Source organism: Lonchura striata, chromosome 1 (assembly GCF_046129695.1).
Source record: "Lonchura striata isolate bLonStr1 chromosome 1, bLonStr1.mat, whole genome shotgun sequence".
Lineage (NCBI taxonomy): Eukaryota > Metazoa > Chordata > Aves > Passeriformes > Estrildidae > Lonchura > Lonchura striata.
In genome coordinates, this window is record NC_134603.1 from 114,198,384 (window position 1) to 114,204,763 (window position 6,380).

Consider the following 6,380-nt stretch of genomic DNA (forward strand, 5'->3'; position numbering starts at 1 on the left):
ATTTCTGTCCTGAAATCCAATCTATAGCTCTAAGAGACTGTCATGTTGTCATGGCTCAGTGGGACCCAAAAAGAATTTCACTGTTGTTTGCAAACGGATTGATATGGCTGAAAGTCAAGGTATGTTCTTCTGTGCTCCAGAAGATATAATTTCACACTTTTGGACTCAATTTTATCCTAATTATTGGCAACACAGAACTTTGCAGTGAAGTCAGTGGGCAGAAATCAGACTATAGCCTGACAGACAAATAACAATCTGCTGCATAGCAGAATGTGATTTACCCTGCATGCTAAAAAATTAGTTTAAATAGCTCTATAATATCAGAGATTCTTCAGAAATGGAGGTCCAGTGGATTAAGATGCATAAATGACAATGCATTGATTTGAAAAGAGCCAAGATCATTTGGTGAACACCCTCCTACTCCTGGATGTATCAGAGATGCATAGATGCATTTATTGAAGCAGTGAACAGACAACAGCACGAAGGAACAAAGCCTGGAATGAGGGAAAGGAAGCAGGAGAAGGGAGTTCTCCAAAGATTAATCTGCTATTATATTTTTAAGACCCCTTTGTTACCACCAGCTTAATTATAACTAGATTTGCCTTGCTTTTTCTTACTCTCTTGCTGCAGCCAGAACTGGCAGTGACACTGCTATCCTTGAAGTAAGCGCTGATAAAAGGAAAATCCACAGGGAAGCCTGGTGTGTGGCTTTCCAGGCGCTTTGCGTGCAAGGAGCGAAGCTGTGGTTAATTACCTGCCTGCAGCCACTCCTTAAAAGCTGAAGAGCTTTTCTTTGTATGGCTACAGTAGCCATGGCAGCTGCTCTTTTATTAGCTGCAGCACATATTACAGCAGGCTGGGTAACAAGACTGTGTGCAAGGTGAAGATGGCAAATTTCTATTTAAAAAAAAAAAAAAAAAAAAGCCAATAATATGTGTACTGAGAGCAGGTAATGGAGGTGCCAATCAAAACCTGAAACTATCACGCATTTCACCATCAGAGAAGAATGACTAACAACTGAATATTGCACTGAAGTACATAATCATGTTCTGATTAACTACCCCTGGCATCTGATAATAGATCCCTCACTAAACATGGGCCTGAGTCCATCATTTTTGTCTCAAATTTGCAAAAATCCTTGACATTATTAGCGCTATTCAGACCAGGATTTGGAGCTAAAACATCTGACTGCAGCAACACAGAGTCTCTACAGGTGAGTTTCCCTGATATTTTACAATTCCAGTGGGGAAGAGTGAGAGTAGAGAAGAAATGGCACTGTTTGATATCACAGTATAAACATTAGTGCTTCTGTCTGTGCCAGAAAGTTGTCACTGAAAGAATAAGGTACAACTGTTTTTAATGCTGTATGTCCACATGAGGAGATCATGAAGAGCAGTGATTCTGTTTCAGTCCTTTCTCCTGTGGACAAACCCAGTATCACTGTGATTGCTCTCACACACAGCCTGGAGGGCAATAACACTCAGTCATCAGACTGACCATAACTATTTCACTGTCTTCTCGCCCAACATTCCCATAACTAACACCACTAACACCACCAGATATTCCCAGCCCTGCATCACGTCCCCAGATGTTGCCATTCCAATTCTCCTGTCAGTTGTGTGTCAGGAAAGCTTAAAACCTGACTCTTCTTAGCAGGCTTTATCCTAAGTGTACCTGTTCCCAAAGAGCTCACTCTCACATCATCATCTTCCTTGCAAGGGAGGAATTGCTTTTAATTTCATCCAGATTTCACAGCAACTAGCACCTGCTAGCTGTTTCTTGCTGGGAAATTTAATATTCAACCCCAGTTCTGTGCTATTTTTTGCCTCTACAATTCCAGCAAATGAGGACATGCATTTGCAACATGATACTCAGCCCTTTGTCAGCAGATGCTTTGAACTGTCTCCTCTATGTCTTGGTAAAATTATTTCCTACTGAGACAGGAACAAGCAGGGCATGGGAAACCAAAGCCCTGGAAATGATGAGTTATAATTGCTTTGGGAAGGCATCCGCTTTCCATAAAATCTGCCTATCTAAAACATGTTTTCAAAATTTGCTGGCCACTCTGTTGGACCCTCCCAAATTCTCATCAGCACACAAAATAAACAAATGAAACACACAAACCTCTCAGCTTCCAGCAGAGGCCTGCTTCCTTAGAAACACTTGGCATTTCTGTGGGGTCACAGCCAAGACTGAGTCTGGATCTGGTAGAGAGTAACTCATTTAGCACAGAGCTGGTACCTTTACTGAAGAACATGTTAAATCTCTGCCCAAGAGCCTAGTCTGGCGTTTGTACCCTGGATTTCAAAGGAAGACTAAATAGTCACTGTGAAAAGAAAAAAAGGAAAGGAAAGGAAAGGAAAGGAAAGGAAAGGAAAGGAAAGGAAAGGAAAGGAAAGGAAAGGAAAGGAAAGGAAAGGAAAGGAAAGGAAAGGAAAGGAAAGGAAAGGAAAGGAAAGGAAAGGAAAGGAAAGGAAAGGAAAGGAAAGGAAAGGAAAGGAAAGGAAAGGAAAGGAAAGGAAAGGAAAGGAAAGGAAAGGAAAGGAAAGGAAAGGAAAGGAAAGGAAAGGAAAGGAAAGGAAAGGAAAGGAAAGGAAAGGAAAGGAAAGGAAAGGAAAGGAAAGGAAAGGAAAGGAAAAAATAGAATAATTTTTAAATTAAATTGAAATAATTTAATTACATATATAAGGTGTTTGGTATTGGAGCTTAAGTTAACTAAACTAAGATACATGACAATAAAAAGCATGAGGTGTTTGGCACTGGAGCTGACTTGGTACAATAAAAGATGACTATTAGCTGACTTGTGACTAATACAGAGGTGTCATTTCTGAGTCTCGGGCAGAGGAATCAAATGTAGGAACGGGGAAATTTACACATTTTAGTTCCTGAGATTAAAGAGTTACCTAAATTTCATTTGAAGTTCAAAACAGAACAACATTTTCCTCAGTAATCTCCACAGTCCTGCATAAGAAAACAAGCAAAGCATTCTTCTTGCTCCACTCCCCCTGCAAGGGGGTGGTTATAAGAACTATCCACAGCTTGTAGGTATGTTTAAGGCTTAGGTTTTTAAGGTATGTAATAGAACTCACCTCTACAATTTCCATCTTTCTCTTTTAATTCCCAAAGTTAAAACTAGCTGCAGACCAAGAAGAAAACTGCACCAGTATAAACTAATGGTGGGCATGTATGCTAGAGCAATTTAACTTGCTGTGTGGCAGAAACACTGAACTTGGTCTGAATGAAACATTAGTAGAAGATTGTGTATGAAAGTACTACACATGACTGGATGCTTTTGAGTACATGGTGTGGGAGTGCAAGGAACTGAGATCTACAACACAATGTGCTAGTGACTGAAATCAACTTTGTTTAAAATAAATACCATTTCCCCCTTCCATATGGTCTCTTGCTGAGTTTCATGAAATTAATTTTGTACATGCTGCTTTGCTAGAAGGATCCAGGAGCAAGTGATTCTCCTTCCAAAACAATTACCACATGACTGGAGAACAAATCTGTCAGTACATTAGTTTGGAGACTAAACTTGAGGCAGTTCTCCCACCTTAGATACTTTTAAAGAAAGTATTCATTTCTCTCACCCATTTAAGTTCCTGGGATCACTGCCATATTTCATGCAGTGCAGTCTTGCTAAATCAGCAGGACAGACTGTCACAAGATGTGACAGCACAGAATGGTGCTGCAGAATGTTTTAAAACGTACAGACATACTAATCAGGGGTAATACGCACAGATCTTGAATCTCTTTGCAAATTAGTAGTTAAAAAAGCACCATTCCTAGAAAGTCAACTGACATATTAATGAACCATTTTGAAAGCAAAAAATTACCCAAAATGCTGGCATAGAGAATCATAAGAAATTAAAACCTTCCAAACCCTTTTCAGTAAAACGTACAAATTTGAGCATTTTAGAAGCTTTGTTCTTATTCCAAGATACTTTACATTGAAGATTCATTAAATCTCCTTTCTTCTTTCAAAGCAGTTTTGGTTTCACACAATACAAATTTTTTTATGAGCCTGGACTAAGTAAATAGGGATAAATTCTTTGTACTGGGGCAAGAGCATTGGAGATCCATAGGACACACCACTGAGCCCGGGCAGTTTCCAGGAAATTTCCTGTCCTCATCCATGATTTAAAGGAGTCTTCTGATATGACAATACTCTGTTTTTCTGTGTCTAAGCTCAGCTCTGCAGAAGCAGCAGAGTTATGACTTTTCAAGAAATGATGAAAGGCATTGCATTTGCATAGATACCCAAGGATGTTTGCTTTAGAAAAGGAAAAAGATGACAACATATTCGGCAGCTTATATAATTTCTGTTATTTTCAGCATGATCAACAGCTAAAACTAAGTGTCTATTTTTGCTTCTTGTAGACTTCTGAATAAATGCTGACCAAAGATGCCACAGTGAAATGATAAGTTTTCCTACCTATTTGTTTTTGATTTGGAGGAGCACCTAAACAGTATGATTTGAGGAAGAAGAGTTGAAAGGGGAGAGCATATACAGAATTCACTCCTTTTTTCCATTTTATTGCTCTGAAGCCATAAATGCACCTCCTCCATTTGTTGTGGCCAGTTTAGTTAAACTTCAAACAAAGAGCATCAAAACGTGCTGTTGTATCTCTCTCAGCACCTGTGCTCACATATGCTGTATGCCTGGCAGTGCTGTGGAGGCTGTCACCCTGACACAGGTGGCTGAAAAACTGGCTTGAAGCATGATTCTAGCTCATCACAACGGAGTGCACAGGCAATAAATATGCCTTAGCTCGGAGACAGCAGCTAACGGCTCAGCTCGGAGCAAAGTCTGCCTGCGGCAGCTACAAAGAGCCCTGGCTATGAAAAGGCCCTGCCCTCTTTTGGAAATAGAACCTATCTCCCATGATCAAGGGCTGGAGAGCACAGCTAAACTGCAGGGGCTGATAGATGCAACTGAGAAAACCTTTCTGCCTTTAATCCGTTTACTTCTTCCATTAGAGAGATCAACACCTGTGTAACTGTTTTGCAGACAATCCATGGAGATTTTCTGAATTACCCTTTTAGTAACTTACAAGAGAATCAACAACCAATTTAGCCAGATTTTAGCAGCCACTCAGTTGTCTCCTTACACAGCTTTCTCCACACGTGTTATGCTCTAAAACGAGGGAATGAAGTTTTAGGTGATTAGGAAGGATCATATCAGAGTACCACTAGCATACTGTTTCGAAGTCAAAAAGGAAGCACAATAGTCACCACTGCACATTCCCTTCCCTTCCCTCTATGACAGGAGCTAAATAGTGCTGTTTACAGTGCTCCAGCACAAAGCCAGGTTTCTAGCAGAGCAGAAACTGAGCTATGTGCCTTTTCTTCCAAAGTCCCCCCCGGCACTTGATGCCTACCCTGCCTGCTCTCCAGGTAAAGGTCTTGTTAATGGAAGTTAGGTCCAGATCATGGGATTCCAAAGGGAAAAAAAGGCATGACAGTTATGACCCTAGAAGGAACTGTGCTTAGGCACCAGTCTAATGCCAGAAGGTCGCCCACTTCTCACTCTCCTCACCCTGATCCTAGTCCTAACCTAGCCCCTAGGCCTGGCCTAAGATGTCTGCCCTGGGACAGGCTAACTCTCCAGATGTCCATTACTGACGTGAGAGTCCTGCTGGCAAGAAACCCTCACTAGGACAACCCAAACCACTTTGAGGACTGAATGATTAAGTGATCTCACACATGGCTGGTGGCAATCTTGTATTAAGGAAAATTTTGAGCATACAGGTGCTGGTCTGTGTGACCAAATACCACATCTTTAGTAATGCATCATAGGTAGCAAAGAAAGAACTCAGCAAAGGGAAAAGGCAAAGGGAAGAATGAACAAACTCTGCCCTGGGCTTCTCCTTGCTCTCCAGCACTTTCAGATTAAACCGTGAGAAAGGTAATGATTTGATTTGCCATAAAAAGCCTTTTCCCTCATATTTCAGATACACCAAGCATAGTCAGGAGAGACCTAGAAGTGAAGCCACCTGAAAAAGCCTAGAGGCACCCAGTGCTAAGCACCACAAGGAAGCACGGCAGCTGTTCTCCTGTTTGCTGAGAGAAGGTCCTGACTGATGCTCCTGAGGCCCACTCCCACCTCCTGCAGGCACCTTCCGACCCGCACTGCTTGAGCTGGCTCAGCTGGCTCACCGGAGACGCTGCACCCCACAGCTCTTCCTTAGCATGGCCAAACAAACAGACACAAAACCTTAAAAGCCGGCCTGAACACACCACCTATGCGCTGCCGCCCTGGCCTCTTCACATTGCAGAGCAAAACACCAAAGGGAAAACCCTTCCAGGGAACGGAGCCAGAAGGGGGGTGGGGATTCATCAGGAGGCCAGGCGGCAGGAATCCGGCGCCGCCGCGG